Here is a 20,227-nt window from a genome sequence, read left to right on the forward strand (position 1 = left end):
AATATTCAAAGAAATTATATATTCTACCCAATATTTTAAAGTTTACTGAATTATTAATATTGCAATTTTATGGAACTTCAAAAATAAGGTTTAGGTGAAAATTATCTAGACTATCTAAAGAGTCTATATCTTAACAGATTTATTTATATAGCAAAGACATTGAAGAGGATATTTCAAGGCAGAATGTACAAACATTTAAAAATTTAAATCCACAAAGTAAATTTAGTTAAAAGTTCAAGCATGCAGTTGTAGACTGTAAGAAAATGAAAGAAGTTCTAATTTGTACATAGCACATTGGAATAAAACATATCTTGAAATTTAATGGGAACTTTCAATTGTTGATTCTATGACAAATACCATTGAAATTAATTAGAAAACTACGTAGCTGCCAAGGAAGAGGGAATTTGATTGTATTCTGAGTGTTAGTTGCTTTAAAGAAGCACTAGATTCACTGATATGTGTTATCCCAAGACATAAAAATCTGTGATTTTTCCATAATACAATTCTGAACAAGAGTACTATTTTTATTATTATTAATAAGATGACTATTAATAATAAAAAGAAAATGAATTTACCTCCATTCAGGGAAGCAATTGTCTGAGTTGGACAAACCTTGATAAAAATTAAGTTCTATATAATATTGGAATTCCTCTCCGACTCATTTAAACTGGAAATGCAGCAAGAGTGTTGGCTACATGGAATACATGGAAGAGAGAATAAGAGACCTGTATTGGTGAGAGACTGAGAAAGTAAAGACAATTTGATGCTAGGATTGGAAAAAGAAGTTAGGAAAGTTAGTGCAAATTTGATGAATTTTAATTGTTCATGAATAATGAGCACTTAGAGTAAGCTTTTTTTTTTTTTTTTTTCCATTCTAACCTATCTAGACTCTATAGTAGTTGAAAAAGAAAAGGAAAGTGCTCTTGACATCTAGGAAATTAGATCCCTGGGGCATGGAAGATAGTCAAGTATAACACAAGAATTTCTACTGTTACTGGCTTAGTTCCCAATAATTGGATATAAAATTATTAGTTTAAACTTTATTCCTTTATTTACATTGTACAATAGGTGTTTGATTGCCTGTTTTGTATAGACAACAGGAAACTGATCAGAATGGAGATATAAGAAAACCACCCAACATTTTCTCAGATATTGGATTTAACTACCATGAATCTCCAAATCAAGTGAAGCATAAAAATGAAAGAAAATCACCACAGTCCATCTGTTTTTGTCTCTGAGGATATTTACTGAACTCTGGTCTATGGAGGTAAGGAAAGAGAAGCCAACATAACACCGAGGCTTTGAAAGTTTGTGGATAAACTAAAATTCATGGGGCAGAGTAAAAAATGAAAATTAGCCTAAGAAAGCTGTCTAATCATTCCTGGAATCTTTGTTGCTATGTTATCAGCATTCCAGCTTTAGGTAAAACTACATGGTTCTGGGTGAGGTATTAAAAGATAAACAAAAATATACACTTAAGGAGGCAGGTACTGAACAATCACAAGACAATAAAGTTGATGCTTTGATTTCTAATAAATCAGAGTTAAGGTGACTTGTAGGGACACCTAGAATAGGGATGAGAAAAATCTCAAAATACTTTGTTTTGGATTTTACGTCTAAATATGTCTAAAATATGGCTATTCTGTGCTCATTTTAATCAAGGTTAAATTCTCCAAATGAGAAATTCTGCTCATGAAGAAAAGTATTTGATTTCCTTAAACAAATAGAGGAAATATTAGATATTCAATGACATATTCAATGAATATTGTTCAAAATTACTAGACAGAGTATGAAATAGTACACATGTCCCCAAACCAGAGGTAAACTCAGGCAATGGGAACACTGAAACCAATACTAGTTGGGATACTGTTATTAGAAAGAATTGGTATGTTTAAAGGATGTGGATATAAACATGCAGCGGGTATTCTATTTGCTTTATACAAATGAGCTCATTTGCATTATTCAACTTTACTTTGCATAGACATGCATGCATTAACAGTGCGTGTATGTGTGTGTGTGTGTGTGTGTGTGTGTGTGTGTGTGTGTATCTAGAAGATGGCTTTCAGTGTATGAGGTGTGTATACAGCACCCATGTACATTCTGGGTGGGTATAATGGCCTGCTTATAATGCCTGTTTTGTAGAGATAGAATCAGGGGATCCTCTGAGCATGCTTGTTAGCTAGGCTACTAATTCATTGATTTCTGGATTCAGTAAAAGAACCTACATCAATATATAAGGTAGAGAATGATTCAAAAAGACACCCAACATCAACTTCACAACATGCAAATACACATATGCAAAGATGAATACACACATGGATGCACACCACATACATGCATGTGCTCAGAATACACACACACTTAGTGTAGATGAATCTAATATTAAGATGGATGATGTAAAACAATAGACTTTATTGAAACAAATATAAAATTATTAAAATCATATTGTAGGCTGTATAACTACATCATCGGAGAAAATGGAATACATTCTGATCTATTCTAGAAGACAACAAGGATTATTCTGTAAAGATGTGATTCATGTCAATATTTGACCAAGTGATGGCTGATTATTAAAACTAAAGTAAAATTGTCCAAGTCACAGAATAATTTCAATTAAATGAAGACAGAATAAAGGACAAGCAGAGCCATCACTGATGGTTGTTTGAACAGTGGGGAGACCAAACTTTAAAGCAACTGTAGAGACAGGAAACAATGGGGGAAATGGCTACACAGGTTTTCCACTGAATTCTTATTGGAAAATTATTTGTTTATGTCTTTGAAGTAGCTAGAATGAAGAACAAAGGTCAGCCTAGAATTCTGCATCTGTTCAAAATATTCTTCAGAAATAAAAACAGTGTGAAGGTGCCTTGAGAAAGTCAAAGCCGAAAGACTCCTGTTCAGCTGACCTGAAGTCCCGGAAATAGCAGAAGAGATTGGGCAGAGCAAAGGGCATAACAGCTTGCTCAGAAAGGAACCTATACAAATGAAGCGAGAGAGGTGGCAACGAGAATTACAGGCACAAGCAAGTAAGGTCATGCTTGCATTAGAAAAATGAATGAAGATTTATTCCTAAAAACCACAATAACAACACACTATGGGGTTCATAGCATACCTATGTGTTAACTTATGTCAACAAAAGCAAGAACAGCAATTGTAAGGTATTTATACTATGGCTGTAGAGAGTGACCTTACTTGAGACAGATTATTAGAAGTTTGAAAAATTCTTCAAAATGTGAAGAATAATATTTTGGAGCAAGGCTACACTTTCCAAACAAATCAAAGAATGGTAGCTAGGTAGAAAGCAAAAGCAACATAATGTAATTCCAAATAGCACTATTTATTCAGAGGCAAGAAAACATGTGCCTAAGCTTTAGGGGATTACTTTTGTTTCTAAAGGGGTGCTGAGGCAACTAAGGGCCAATACGAAATAAAAAATCCTGACTCTTACTTTTTATTGAGGACAGAATATAATCCATCAACCAGTACTGAACTGTAAATGTTAGAACACAGTAATACTGGACTCAGAGATGGAAGGAAATGGACCAAAAGATAGGCAGAGAGACCTTAATAGAGTCCAGGAAATTTTGTTACCAAAACACAATGATTATCACACTTTATCAAAATATGCTTTCTTAGAGAACAAGGTTAAGAAAACAATGATAATGTTGCAAGCATGGAAAAGGAATATTAACATAATTGCTCAACACCTGCTGATTCAGTGTCATTAAATAACCATGCAGTGAGGAGAAAGGTCACAGTGAAATCTGAAGTCATGCTCAAGGTGACAGTTATTACAGATCATGATATAACATGTGTAACTGAAGATCTGCTCGCATGTGCAGTCACTTAACTCTCATTTCTACATGTTTGCCTTTGACCTTTTTTTCTGTCTCAGATTGGTGGATTTAATATATCCAATCATTTCTTATTTTTCAAAAATCTTAAGCATATCAATCTGTAGAATGTATGTTTTTTCTTTCATAATGCTTGCTATTATCTTTCCTCCTACACCTGTTTTTTTGTTTTGTTTTGTTTTTGGCCTGAGATACAAAAGCACATATCAAATATGTCCTCAAAGTAACTGGAGTTGTTGGGAAGCTCTCAAATTTGTCTCTGAATTTCTCATCAGGGTGATGTGTGATACTGACTTCCATGACACATAAAAGATGAATTATTTTCACATTGTCTGTGACTTTAAGAAGGAGACTATGGAATGGAACAGAACATTCTCAAAAGAAGATATGCAAATGGCTAGGAAATACTTTTTTAACATTCTCCAGCAGTCATAGCTTTCAAAGAACTGCCAATTAAAAACACTTTATGAGTCTTCTCACACCACTGAAAACAGCTCTCGTCAGGAGTACAATTGCAACATGTCCTGGTTTGCAGGTGGAGAGTGAGAAACTCCAATATAATGTTGATGACAGTAGAAAAAGCAGTATACTCTGGAAATAATCTAGAATTTTCTCAAAACCCAGTTCTTGAACAGTCATGAGGCAGCTACATGATTCCCGGGTAGACACTGAACAGACTTTATATGCTACCACAGAAATACTTGCTCATCTATGTTCATTGCTGCTCTATTCAAGGTGACTATGAAATGGAGATGTCCATAAATAGGTAAAAGAAAAGAAAAATGTAGCACACATATATAGAAGAATATTACTCAATTGTAATGAAAAATGAAATCATGCAATTTATAGGGAAATTAATAGAACTTTGATGCATATGTATTGTCATATGCATCAAAGACTTCAATATGAAACCTGATCATGTTGGAAGAAAATATAAACAGTATCCCAGTAGACACAAATATTCAGAAGAATTTTCTAAATAAGATTACATTCTTTCAAGATTGAAGGCCAGTGGAGAACAAGTATAGTATCATAAAACACAATACCAAGCCAGACAAAAATTTAGGCATAGGGGTAGTAAATGATCTTAAGGCCCCATCCAATGCTGAGGAGCTATTAGTAGGAGATAATTTCTATGGAGAGAGAATCACTCTTTATTGAGGATGATGCTACTGGTTGTTTCCCCATACTCTACTGGATAGTTCTACATTCATGCATCTGTGTCCTGTATTAGTTGGGCATACATACATGGTTCATATATATATATATATATGATATATAGTTGGCAGGGGTCATGCTGGGAGTATATGAAGTGACTATGAATAGCAAATGAGGGTAGGTATTATCATATATATGTGTGTGTGTATGTGTGTATGTGTGTATATGTATGTATATATATATATGTCTATATATAATATTAAGTGTTTCCCACCAAATTTACACATTTCATTGGGGTGTGTGATAAAACAGGCTGTTATCATAGGTTATGTTTAAGTGTTTTCGATTAATGGGAAATACTGACTCAAAAGTTTGTGTTGTTAATAGTACTAAGGCAGAATTCTGCATGACATAGACTTTTGGCAGATTAATAACATCTTTAATAGCAGATGGGAGTAATATCTATTTTCTGTTCCTATTGTTAGTTACTATTTCTGTTTTGATTATGTCTCCTCCTTCCTCATTCTTAAATTTTTACTGCTGTTTTCTTGGTGTTAGGATCTATACCATTGTATGGTACAGATTGAATCCATCATTTCCTAATAGTTGGTAGACCCAAATTACCAGTGTTTCTTGTTTTAAAATATGACTACCCCACCAACTCATCAGTGAGTTCCCATTTCTTTTTAATATGAACTCTTCTTTATATCATAGTTATTTTTGAAAATCCATGGGTATTGTAGTTCCATTGTATACCATCTCACTTGAATACAGAATTATTTATTATTACAACATTATAAATAGCTTTTGGCTCTCTCCTATCTCTGAAGTGATACTAATTACTATAAATGGGAACTCACAAAGCTATAAAGAACCGATTTATTAAGGGTTGTAATGAAAAGGATAAACTTCAAAATGCAGTAAAGGGGAACTGCTGTATTGATTTCCAATGTGGCTATATGGAGGAGAAAGATGATTGAGTCAGAGGAGAGCAAAAGAAGAGATACCATAATAGAGGGAGTCATTATAGGCTTGAAGCAAAATACGGCACTAGGGAAATGTCCAAAGATCTACAAGGATGACCCCAACTAACAATCTAAGCAGTAGTGGAGAGGCTACCTTAAATGCCCTTCCTGATAATGAGATTGATAAATACCTTATATGCCAATCCTAGAGCCTTCATCTAGTAGCTGATGGAAGCAGAAGCAGGAACCCACAGCTAAACACTGAGCCAAACTTCTGGAATCCAGTTTCAGAGAGGGAAGAGTGATGAACAAAGGGATCAAGACCACAGAATCAGCTGACCTGAACAAGGAGGAGCTCATGGACTCCAGTCTGATAGCTGGGAAACTAGCATAGGACTGACCCAGATTCCCTGAAGGTGATGATAGTAAGTAGGATTTGTAGTCTATGGGGCCTTTTGTAGTGAATCAGTATTTATCCCTAGTATACGATGGTCTTTGTGAGCCCATTCCACATAGAGGGATACTCCCTCAGCCTAGACACATGAGAAAGGGCCTGGGCCCTACTGGGAATGATGAGACAGACTTTGAAGACTCACCCTCCCTGAGGACCAGACAATGGATGGATGGAGTTGGTGGGGGGAACAAGGAAGGATGGGAGGGTGTGGGAACTGGGTTTGACATGTAAAACAAACTTGTTTCAAATTTAAATAAACAATTATTTAAAAAATTACAGAAAAAGGTTGAAGCTGCCTCTCTGCCTTTTATGTCACCCTCACACTAAGTAAATGCCAGAGCAAGAGAGAGTTTGGCTCTGTCCTTCACCTTTTAAGTTGTCACATAGGTATTGGTTAATTGGATGGAAATTCCACAACCGACTACAGTAGCTCCTGGAAGTGTGGGCCAGAATGATCCCTCTGAAGTGATATTCAGTACATGAATGATTACCAAATCTTTGAGGGAAGTAACACAGAATCTATAGCTCTGTCTTGAGAAGCCGCTTTAAGTCCTAGCTATTTGTTTAGAAAGTGGGGGATTCTGAAAATAGAAAGGAACAAGAAATGAAAGGAAAATCTCCATGGAGTTCTGCCTGACTTGGATGAAAAAAAAAAAAGTTCTGAATTAAATTAATTATTTCTTTCATCCATTGCCACATGTTTGCTATTCCAATGTTGTTCTAAGTTTTGCCAGAGCCTGATGGTATCTTTACCCATAGTTATAAAGAAATATCAGTACAGGACTCCCATCGGTATTCATTCTCTCTATGTAATTATGATAGATCATGAAGGACCTGACTCTAACTATAGCTCTGAACAAGCAGAAAGCATTACATCCTTTTTCTGGAACAGGAGCAATGCATGATCTGAGTTAGGAATCAGAATCATTCCCTGCTTTATGATGTATGGATTAATGAAGGCATTAAAACTCTTCTAGTGATAGATAAGGAAATTAAAGCCAGTATTGGTGAAAGAAATAAAACTGTTTCATCATAAATAAATAAGAGGTCTCAAACATGGCAAGCTCATCAATAGTGCATGAGCAACAATGACATACAATTTTACAAGAAATAGTGGAGCATCTTAATTTATTAACATCTGTCATATTTCCAGTTTCATTACTGTCACTGCTATTCTTACAAACTTATGGAAAATACTTTTGCAGAAAATAGGAAAAATATGTTAGGCTATTACCACATTTTAAAAGTTATGCTTCATTTTCCCTACTTTATTAACATCTTCCACTGTTAATTTTTATCCCATTGACATTTTCTTCTAGACAGAACAGTGCCCTAAGCATGAATGGCATGATTTACTGCTCAAAGATTCAATCTGGATCTGTAATGAACAGTTAGGTTGTGGATCCAAAGAATGTAATTCTTAAAATGTCAGGCAGAGGTATTGCTTTCCTGTATTGATAAATCCCGAAGGAACTTGTTGATTCTTCAGCCCTTGCTGGGGCAGAGTGCAGAGTCATAAAATGGAGACAGAGGATTATCTCTCCTGGAAATGTCTTGTCAACACTTTAGGCCACGTCTCCTGCGACGGGGATCACTTTTGTCACAGGTCTGTGTGCTACAATCTGAGAATACCTTGCCACAATCCTTGTACCGTATACTATTCTTTCTGTTCATAATGATATTTATTCAGTGTAAGAAATACATGTTGCATGCAGAAAACCTCTCGCTACTCAGACATATAAAATCTAGGAATTAATTTTAGGCCTGTATGAGACTTGGCATACATCAACATTGTTTAACAAAGGTACAACGAGAAGCCTGGAATAATGATTTTTAAATTCAATTCTAGATATGGGATATCTTTTAATCATTTTTAACAATGACAAATTAAATGTTTGTTTAATAATTATTCATATTTTACTCATCGTTGAAGCAATATGGATTTTTCTAGGCTACACAGTCTAGTAATATCTCGGGTAGGAATGAGTTGGACAGTGTATGGAATTAGTTCTCTAGCCCATTTCCTACTGCTTCTGTGAGAATTATGTATTCGGGTAATCTTACATGATGCTTCCTCCTTTCTGAGACCACTGGATATTTGGATGAATGGATGTTTATAAGAAGAAATTAGGCTGTAGGCATTACTGTTAAGAGGGTAGGCTAGGTTTATGCATTTAATTATATACGCTATTTGCACTAATTTTGGATAAATGATACAAGTAATTCTGTCTTATAATTATAGTTATTATGCAGTCATAAAGATAAGTTGTAAATACTTGAAACCACAAATGTTGATTGTGCAAATAACAGAAATTCAAAACTGGAATGTAGTTAAGGGTACTGATGGCCAGCATAAGGTGTAAGCAGAGTTTTTCATCAGGACCCCTCATCAGATCTGTCCTGCCAGCTAGCTCCAACATAACCATAGAGATTATATTAATTATAAATGATTGACCCACAGCTTATGCTTGCTACTAACTAGCTCCTACAACATAAATTAATCTGTACTTCTGTTTAAATAAATTTTATATAAGCTAAAAGTATTTAAATACCAATCCCAGTTCTCTACCCCTTCTATATTCACATTCCCTCCCATCCCTCCATCCCTCCTATCCACTCCTCAGGGAGGGTGAGGCTTCCCATAAGGAACCATCGAAGTCTGTCACATCATTTGGGGCTGGATATAGGCCTTCCTAAGCATGTACTTCTTATCTGCCCTCTGCCACATGGTGATAATTTTTTTCAGCATGCCATATTCATCTTGCTTCTTTCAACATCTTCTCAAGTCTCTGCCTACTTCCCAACATTCTCTTTTTGTCCAGAAGTCCCACCTAAGTTATACTTGTCCAGGGCGTCAACTCTTATTAACCACATATTTACATTGTGCAGTGTTCCACAGCAATAAAGTCATCGATGTGCTTTTAAAAATTATTTATTATTAGAGTATAATATAATTACATATGTTTCCCTTCCTTTCAACACTACAAAATATCCTGTATAACTTGCTTTGCTCTTTTTTAATTTCATAGCCTTAGCAGCATCAGTCAATAATGGTTAAGAATGTTGTAACAATATAATCAAACTGTCTTTCTTCATTGTTCTGTTGCTATCCAATCACAAAGTCCAATCTTTAGGATACTCTCCTAAATTAATAACAATATACAAAAGCCATTAATGTCAGAATATATACTTTAAACTAAATATTTGATAACCTTTTAGAGGAATACCAAAGAGGAAAAACTAACTCAAAGTATTTTCAGCCAAAATATCTTTATTTGCTTATATATATGAATAAGTTGGAAGTACATTGAATAGGTACTCACAAAGGTTTATCAGTAATTGGTTTCTTTTCACCTTTTGGTCTGTTTTGTGTATGCTTATATATCTGGGTTGTCATTTCAAACCAGGCTTTTAAACACAAATAACTACCTATATAAATAAGCTGATGACTGCATTTAGCAGAACTACGTGTTGTCTTTTCAATGAAACTGAGTACCATTTTTTTCTCCAACTAGCCTCCCCATGCTATTCTATGTGGAAAAGGATATAATGCTCTGATCACCTATTTCTAATAAAAATAATCTCTGTAGTTAAATAAGATGGGGGCCTCTTTATTATATAATGTGTTTCCAGAGTTCAAATATATTCAGTAAATAAAAAATAAGGTCAATAATGCTGTAAAGACAAAGATACATGACACTCCTGGGTTTATATTTATCGTGTGTGTGTGTGTGCTTGTGTGTGCTTTAAAGACAGCTCACTAAGCTCCTTCTTATATTTATACTTCATTTACATTTTTCCTCAGGATAGCACATACCATTTTACTTGCTGCTCATCAACTTTGATGTTTGCCTCATCTGGTATGTTCTGTTCCAGGCATGATTCCATTTCCCATGGGATTTTTGTGAAATATTTTATTTTTTGTAACATATTTTATGTATTTATTGGTTTATTTTATTTATTGACTTTTATGGTTTGAATGTTTTATACATGCACACAACAGATTTGTATCAAGTCCACTCCTTCTGTTCATATATTTACCTCCCTCTCCCTTCACTTGTGTCTTAGTGATTAAAAGACCTTGCTACTTTCCCCTTTTCATGGTGTCCTTCTTCTTAACACATATGCATTAAGTCACAGAACATCAAAATATCATGCAGGTACTCACCTAGAAGTTTCTTTACTGGATAGGTTTCATGTTGCTAGATTACGTGCATATGATGAGAGAGGAAAAAGGTAGTCATCTGTCATACCTATCCGTGAACCCTGGATATTGCAATGATGATTAGTCTTACAAGATGAGCACATTAGTTCAATAATGGTACATGTGTCGCTGAAATAATCAAGCACTTTATGATTAAATCTAATGACTTGAGATGCAACTCCATAAGAAAGAACTCATAAAGGGCCAATAATCTGCAGTTTGTTTGCTCATAGGATCTAGGGGAGAACTAATGCCTTCATTCTGCTAAATAGTCATAGTATTAAATATGACTGCTGATGGGATATTGTTGTAATCATAAAATAGAGCATCTCTGAACCCTCACAAGGGAAACTTCCACTTGCTGTTTATAACAATACAGAGATCCTCAAGTGATCAGTACAAGGAATAGGGGACTATTGAGTTCCCAAATCTAAATGTAAACCTCTCTGTCTAAGGCTCAGGGATCTTGTTGGAAGAGGGAGTTGAAAGACTGAAGTAACTTGAGATTGTAGATAACATCAAGGAAACTTTTCTAGACATGACAAGAGATTGAACATAACACTTGTTACTGGACCTCATAGTCACAATGTGAGCAACCTTAAGTCACACAAAATCCCAGCCTGGATAAGAGGAGGTAGGAATGAAACCCCATCAGTAGCTGGGAAACTGCTGCCTTTCAAAGCTACTGTGAGAAGAAGAATCAATTTTGTATAATGATGTGACAACTGCCAGAGCAGGCCTCAGACCCAGCACTAGTTGAACAAAATTTATTGAACTCAATTAAGAAATGAAAATTTTTAAAAATGCAAGAAGGAGGGCGATTAGGCTCCTTACGGGAAGGACTGAAATACATTGTAGAAAATCCACAAAGAATTAATAAAACTAATGTTAAAATGCATGTGGTTCATAATTGCTTTCTGTATTCATCTTCATTGAGACTCATCAAAAGAGATTATTGAGCTTTTCAGAATTCCAACTTTGTGCTTCTTTTATTAGAGGAGCACAAGGTCAAAAAGGAAAACAAAACAAAACAAAAGCAAGTATGGTATTCTGAGAGTTTCTGGATTAACAGGTGCTATGGTAGGAGATAGTGGAAATGTTACAGTGATTAGGATAAAACAAGTTCTTAACTATGTAGAACTGGCATCATCTTTATATAAGAACATCAATACCTGTCCAGGACCTGTGGAATTTGTGGGCTTGGTTTTAAAATGAAAAACAAATAAATAAAACAGAAAAGCCCCACTGAGTAATTTTGCAACCATGTAATGATTATACATTCATATATCCTTGATGTTCTCAGACAATTCTCCACTGACACATGTCAAAGAAACTATAAAATTACATGTCAAGATGTTATTAAATGCTATTAAAATTAGGTTGTCCATTGCTGCTTGATATTATGGGGTCTAGAGGAATGAATTGAAATTGTATACAGCCTCATTAATTTTAGTGTGTTCCCTATCCTTAGAGTTTATTTCAAATCACTGTAATTTAACTTGGATATAATATTATCAACACTATGATGGATGTCCTAAAAATACATACTGTTCAGGATAGGAATTTTTTTCTCATTGAAAAATTCCAGCTAAGATTCCTAGCAATAGTGGAGAGGGTGCCTGAACTGGCCTTCCCTTGTGATTAGATTGATGAATACCCCAACTGTCATCATAGAACCTTCATCTAATAACTGATAGAACCAGATGCAGAGAACCACATCCAAGCACCAGGCTGAGTTCCAGGAATCCAGTTGAAGAGAGGGAGGAGGGAATATATAAGCAAGGGAAGTCAAGATCATAAAACAGAAATCTACAGAGACAGCTGAACAAAGATCATGGGAACTCATGGATTCTAGGCAGACAGCTGTTGAACCTTCATTGGTTCTGCATGTGGCAGACAGTTGTGTAGCTTGGTCTATTTGAGGGCATGAGTTAGTTTTATGAAGCCCATTCCTTATGGCAGGATGCCATGCTCAGCCTTAATGCAGAGGACAGGAGGCTTGGTCCTGTTTTAACAATGTGCCAGGCTTTGTTGACTCTCCATGGGAGGCCTTACAATATAGGAGTGGATGGGAGTGAACTGGGAGAGAGGCTAGGGAGGACCAGAGGATGGGAAGGAGGAAGAACTGTGGTTGGAATGTAAAATGAAATTTAAACACACCACACACACACACACACACACACACACACACACACACACACACACTAATGGAATGAACATGCTTTATTGAAGTTGAACTGGAAGAAAACACAGTACATTAGAGATCAGTATAGACAGGTGATTGTCTTGGATTTAGTCCTTGCAATTGACACAATTGCCTAAACCACTTCTGTGGTATAGATCCCTGTAAGACAAATTAATTTTGTTTCTTGTGTCAATAATCTTACCCATACCCACCAAAATGAAAATACTACCATTTTTTAAAAAAAAAAATACCAGAAGAATCACCTATATCTACATTTATAAATGCTTTATGACCAAATGCAATTTATTATATAAAACCAATTCTTTTGATCATAAAATGAAGCAGATTAAGAAAAGGAGAGATTAACTGTGACTTTTTCAGTAAAGTTAAAAGTGAAGTTGTTTGGTAAGCAAGAGTCAAGAATATGGATACTCAGCTCTGCAACCTTTCATCTTCAATAACTTTAGCATATTTATTTTCCACTTCTTTAACCTATTTTTTTAATTCTTTGAGAATATGATGCAATATATTTTCATTATATTCAACTCCACTTCCTCCAATTCAACCGAGATCAACTCCCACATACTTATGCCACTCAACATCATGTATGTTTTTATATTAATTAAAATACATAAACTACAGTTTGTGCTATCTATATGCTTCTGTATGTAGGGAATTCACTGGAGCCTAGCTGATCAACCAAGAGATACATCTTTAAAGATACATGATTTTTTTTTCTCCAATTTTGAATTTAGGTATTTACCATAGATACTCTACACAAAGAAAATTCTCTGAAGACTTCCAAAAATTGCAATAAACTACAGGCAGGGAAACTCTTACTTAGAGAGTTTAAGCTCATCACAGAAGTCATAGACCTCCAACATAATACAAACCATTGCCATGGCTTTTGGTTGCTAACTAGAACTTAATGATAAGACTCTATTGCTAAGCCCACACCACACAGAAGCCACAGAACATGAGAAATAAAGTTGGTATTAACCAAGAAATGTTTTCTTGCTGTCTAATTCATTCTAGTGGAAGATGATATGCACACTTCAGGGGGGAAGTAGGTGAGATGGAGTTTGTAACTGTGATGGCCCTTTGTGTTTCTCAATACATTTACAATTCAGCAAGACCTATAAAAATGTCTCCAGTGGGAAAACAGACGAATGAGCTTCATACTGATATCCATAGTGATTCAAGACTGAAACTGAGCTCAGAAGCTCAAGTAGGTTTCTTTTTCAGAAACTGTTCTAGAGAAATAACTTGTATGGATGAAGGGAGATGATGTCTTCCATCATGGCCAACCCTGTCTTCAACAAGCTTTGGAATATTTAAAAAAATATTGAAGTGAAATAAAGTTATTAAGCAATAAGCAAAATGACTATGCAAGGAAGATATTCTAGAAAAGTTATTTACACACATTATGGAATCTACAATGACATGGAAATAAGATCGTATGACTTTATCCAGCATCCACCAGTATCCAGCATCTCCTGAGCAGGCCTGATTGGATTTAGGCTTGGCCATACCAGAAACTGCACAGTGAGTACAGAAGATGCTTGTTGAAGTTGTAATTCTCAATGTTTTCCCCAAATGGTTTTTACTTTGAGTTAAGTTACTATAATATCCTCACAAAATACCTTATTATCCTAGAAATAGTGATGTGTTTGTCATAGTGTGAAACAAAATTGCTTGATTCTCTTGACTTTATTACATATTTTAGCAGAAGGGGGAGAAGAGCTGAGGAAAGGAAAATGGAAACAGGATAGACAAAAGAGAAGTATGGAGGAGACAGAAACAGGAAGGAAGAATGGGAGAGGATGAACACGGGAGAGGAGGGAATGAGATACAAAAAGGGCACACTTGTTTGACATTTTACACATGAATGTTAGTCTTCTGCATTCTCCATCCCATACAGATATATCCAGACACGGTATTAAGTCACTAGCACATATACTAATCCACTAAATTTTCTAAATCCTTTTATTGCCCATTAATTAATGTATTGACCAATAATTCAAAATATTATACATAGTTTCTCTCTTACAACCAGTAGAGACTGATATATTAAGAATTGTAATTAATAACCAGATAGCTTACCAAAACAAAAATTGAGGCTTAGAAACATCAAGAGATGTAGTGATAGTGTACTCCTCATAGACTGTGAAGCTGGGATTCAAGGTCATTTTTAGAGACTTTCCATTGTATAGAGGGGAGACATTTGTTAGCTCTGTCATGTGCGGTTGAACTTGCACTTTGCAAGCAATCTTCAGTTTTGGTTTGATGTCATTCTCATACAGTTTTGGTCAAGTTGAAGAGAAAGTGTGGTACATAAGTGTGTGGCTAGTTTCTCTCTACATTTTAGCTTTTTAGGGTATCTAGAAAATCTTAAAACCTTTAAATCCATGAATCACAGGAAACTACCATTTCATAAACTGTTTTTCAGCAAAATGTTTACAGATTCAATTAGCTGTGAACAACATAGGCGTGGAGTTCAGCTGGAAGGTCAATGGAATTTTCAGTGACTGAAGATACTAGTAACAATGAAAAGAAAGAAAGCTAGTGACCAGGCAAGTCATAGAGGAATGTTCCCCATTAGAGCCATGCTCCACAGTACTGCAGACAATTAATGTTCAAGGTAGGGTTTGCCTTTTAATTTATTTTAATTAAATTTTCCATTCAATTTCTGCTTAGTAAATTAATATTTAACTTAAAGGGTCATATACTCAAACTAACATTCATGCAAATTTGAGGAAGCTAAGAAAGAGTTAATCTTCTTGTCTACACCTATGTATGGCATTGCCTAGTACAGGACTCACAAGAAACAGCACCAGTGGCTTGTGAGGTTACTTTCAGTGTAGAAAACATTGATACAGTTTTGAAATGCCTAATTGCTTCTGCTGCCTGAAATGTGAAATTATTTTGAAGCTAAAGAAGAAGGGAAGATAACTTTAAGGAAATTAATATTTAATTTGAAGACTTGAATTTTATATGTCTTAACAGAGTTGTCTGATCCATAATTCAAATATTGAATTCAGTCAGCTTTGAATGAGCAATTTTATGGGTAGAGTATATTTTCATTGCTACATTTTAAAAGACTTAAACATCAACATTTGTTTGTTTGGAGTTATGTTTATTTCCTTGTCATCCATTTATTTTTTCTTTTTGAGGGAACAAACCCAATAATAAAATAAAATAAGAAGGTATATTTTTAGTCTAAACATATCATCATTTAGTTATACCCTATGATGGCTTATCATTTTCTCTCTCTAAATTGCAACAAATAGAGTGGAGTTCAAAAATTCTCCTTGTTGGTGTAAGGGAAAGATTGTTCATGTGTACATGTGTATGTGCTTGTATGTGGAAGAAGCAGAAAGAATGCAAGGGTATATGTGTTTCTAAATATATATACCTTCAATGTACATGCACATATCATGTAGATTTATATGAGGTTTGTGTGTATGGATGTATGTGAATTTAATGCCTTAAGAATATTTTGAAATGATGTGTTAACTTCTTTGTTATTTGACTTTTTTTCATGTAATCCCAGCCCACTGTTTAATTGCCTGACCCTTTTTAGTATTATTTAATACACCAGTTCCTGCCCCCTTCTATCCTCCAATGACTCTCACTGACCTCTGATCCAATCCTCCATATACTACCCAAGGAGGGTGAGGCCTTCCATGAGGGGTCATCAAATCTGTCTAGTAATTTGGGGTAGGGCCTAGGCCCTCCCCTGTGTCTCTAGGCTAAGGGAGTATCCCTAGATCGGGAATGGGCTACTAAATTCCAATTATGCACTAGGGATACATCCTGGTTCCATTGTTAGAGGTTGCATAGACTACCCAGGCCTCCTAATGGAGAGCTGCATTCATGGGGTCTGGGTTGGTCATATGCTTCTTTCCCAACTATCAGTCTGGTGTCCATGAGCTCCCATTTGGTCTGATCAGATGTTTCTGTCAGTTTATACAGTCTATTCTTGACCCCTTTGCTCATCACTTCTCCTTCTCTGCAACTGGATTCCAGGAGTTCAGCTCAGTGTTTAGCTGTGGGTGTCTGCTTCTGCTGTCATCTGCTACTGGATTAGGGCTTTAGGATGGCATATAAGGTAGTCATCAATCTCATTATCAAAGAAGGGAATTTAAGGTAGCCTCTTCACTATTAGATTTTTATATGGGATCATCCTTGTAGATATCTGCACATTTCCCTAGTGTGATATTTATCTTTAAACCTATAATGCCTCCCTCTATTATGGTATCTCTTTTCTTGCTCTTCTCTAATCTTCCCTTGACTCAATCTTGGTGCTCCCCCATGTTCTACTCTTCCATCCTCTTCTCCACTTCTCTTCCTCCTAACTCCGCCTCCACAACCCCCCCCCCCTTGTTCCCAATTTGCTGAGAAGATGTTGTTCCTTTCCCCTTCAGTGGAGGACAATGTAAGTCTCTTAGGGTCCCCCTGGTTTCGTTGTTTCTCAGGTGGTATGGATTGCAGGCTGGTGATCATTTGCTCTATGTCTAAAATCCATATATAAATGAGTGTATAACATGTTTGTCTTTTTGTGAATGGGTTCCTCACTCAGGATGGTTTCATCTAGTTTCATCCATTTGCCTATGATTTTCAAGATTCAATCCCCTCTCCCCACTGAATGATACTCCATTGTGTAAATGTACCACATTTTCTTTATCCATTATTCAGTTGAGGGCATTTAGGTTGCTTTCAGGTTCTGGCTATTACAAATAATGCTGCTATGGACATAATTGGACAGATGTCCTTGTTGTATGAATGTGTATATTTTGGGTATATGCCTAAGTGTGGAATTGCTGGATATTATGGTAGACTGATTCCCATTTTCCTAAGAAATTGCCATACTGATTTCCAAAGTAGCTATACATGTTTGCACTCCCAGTAGCAATGTAGGATTGTTCTACTTTCTACATATCCTCTCCACCATAAATTGCCTTTGGTGTTTTTGATTTTAGCCATTCATACAGGAATAAGATATCATCTCATAGTTGTTTTTATTTGCATTTTTCTTTATTGCTAAGGCTAAGGATGTTGAGCACTTCCTTAAGTATCTTTCACCCATTTTAGATTCCTCTATGAGAATTTTTCTTTTAGTTCTGCACCCCACATTTCAATTGGACAAGCTTCTTGAGTTCTTTGTATATTTTAGAAATCAGTCCTCGGTCAGATGTGGGATTGGTAAATACCTTTTCTCATTTTGTGGGCTGCCATTTTGTTTTGTTGACTGTGTCCTTTGCCTTACAGAAGCTCCTCAGTTTTGGGAGGTCCCATTCATTAATTGTCGATCTCAGTGTCTGTGCTGCTGGTATTAAGTTCATGAAGCAGTCTCCTCTATCCATTTGTTCAAGGTACCTCCCACTTTCTCTCTAGTAGATTCAGTGTGTTTGGATTTATGTTGAGGTCTGTGATCTATTTGGCCTTAAGTTTTGTGCATGGTGATAGATATGGATCTATCTGTAGTCTTCTACACACCAGCATCCAGTTATGCCAGTACCATTTGTTGAAGATGCTTTCTTTTCTCCATTGTACATTTTTTAGCTGCTTTGTCAAAAATCAGGTGTTTATAGGTGCGAGGGTTATTATCGGTGTTTTCATTTAAATTCCATTGGTCTTCCTGTCAATTTTTGTGCCAATACGAAGCTGTTTTCAGGACTATAGCTCTATAATAGTGCTTGAAGTCAGGGATGGTGAGGCCTCTGGACACTCCTTTATTGTTCAGTGTTATTTTGACTCTCCTGGGTCTTTTGTTTTTCTATATAAAGTTGAGTATTATTCTTTCAAGGTCTATGAAGAATTGTACTAGAATTTAGATGGGGATTGCATTGAATCTGTAGATTGGTTTTGGCAAGATTGCCACTTTTACTATGTTGATCCTATCCATGACATGGGAGGTCTATCCATTTTCTGGTATCTTCTTTAATTTCTTTTTTTAAAGACTCAAAATTCTTATTATATAGGTCTTTCATTGGTTTGGTTAGTGAACCCCAAAATATCTTGTTTACCCAAGATATTTAATGATGTTGTTTGTAGCTATTGTAAAGGGTGACGTTTCTCTGCTCTCTTTCTTAGGCCATTTATCTTCTATACATAGTAGGCTCCTGATTTTTAATTTTTTTTTGAGTTAATCTTGCATCCTACCACTTTTCAGAAGGCATTTATCATCTGTCGGAATTCCCTGGTAGAGTTTTGTGGGTCACTTGTGTAAACTATCACTAATAGTGAAAGTATGATTTCTATCTTTCTGATTTCTATCCCTTTGATAACCTTTTGTTGTCTTATTGCTTTAAGCTAGAACTTCAAGTACAATATTGAAGAGTTATGGAGAGAGTGGACAGCCTTCTTGTTCCTGATTTTAGAGGAATCACATTGAGTTATTTTTCTACTTAGTTTGATGTTGTCTGTATATTGCTTTTATTATGTTTATGTATGTTCCTTTTTCACCTGATTTCTCCAATACCTTTATCATGAAGGGGTGCTGAATTTTTCAGAAGCTTTTTCATTATCTAGTAAGATGATAATATTCCTTTTCAGTTCATTTATATGGTGGATAATATTGATGGATTTTCATATGTGGAACTATCTCTGCATCCCTGGGATGAAGCCTACTTGGTCATGGTGGATGATATCTCTGATGTGTTCTTGGATTCGATTTACCAGTATTTTATCCAATATTTTTGCATTTATGTTTATGAGGAATATTGGTCTGTATTTCTCTTTCTTAGTTGTGTCTTTGTATGGATTGGTTACCAAGGTAATTATATCTTCATAATAGGAGTTTGTGAGTGAACTTTATGCTTGTATTTTTTGGAATAATTTGAGGAATATTAGTATTAGCTCTTTGAATTTCCGATAGAATTTGCCCTAAAGCCATTAAACCCTAGGCTTTTTTTTTTTTTTTTTGGCATGGACATGTTTTGCTGTCTGCTTTTATTTTATTAATGGTTATATGTTTGTTTAAATTGCTTATCTGTTCTTGATGTAATTTTGGTAAGTGATATTTATCCAGAAAATTGTCCACTTTCTTCAAAATTTCTGGAGTATATGTTTTCAAAATATGACCTGAAGAGTGTCTGGATTTCCTCAATGTCCATTGTAATGTCCCCCTTTTCATTTTGGATTTTGCTAATTTGCAAGTTATCTCTGTTTTTGGTTAGTTTGGATAAAGGTTTGCCTATTTTGTTGATGTTTCTGGAAGAACCAATTCTTTGTTACTTTGATTCTTTGAATTGTTTCCTAGTTTCTACTTTGTAAATTTCAGCCCTCAAATTGAGTATTTCCTGGCATCTCCTCCTGGGTGAATAGGTCAGAATGTTTTCTGTTACATTCTCAGAGATGCATGTCATTAAATATGTTCTTGATATTGTTGATGAGAAAGGATAA

The sequence above is a fragment of the Phodopus roborovskii genome, unplaced genomic scaffold (assembly GCF_943737965.1).
Source record: "Phodopus roborovskii unplaced genomic scaffold, PHOROB, whole genome shotgun sequence".
Taxonomy (NCBI): domain Eukaryota; kingdom Metazoa; phylum Chordata; class Mammalia; order Rodentia; family Cricetidae; genus Phodopus; species Phodopus roborovskii.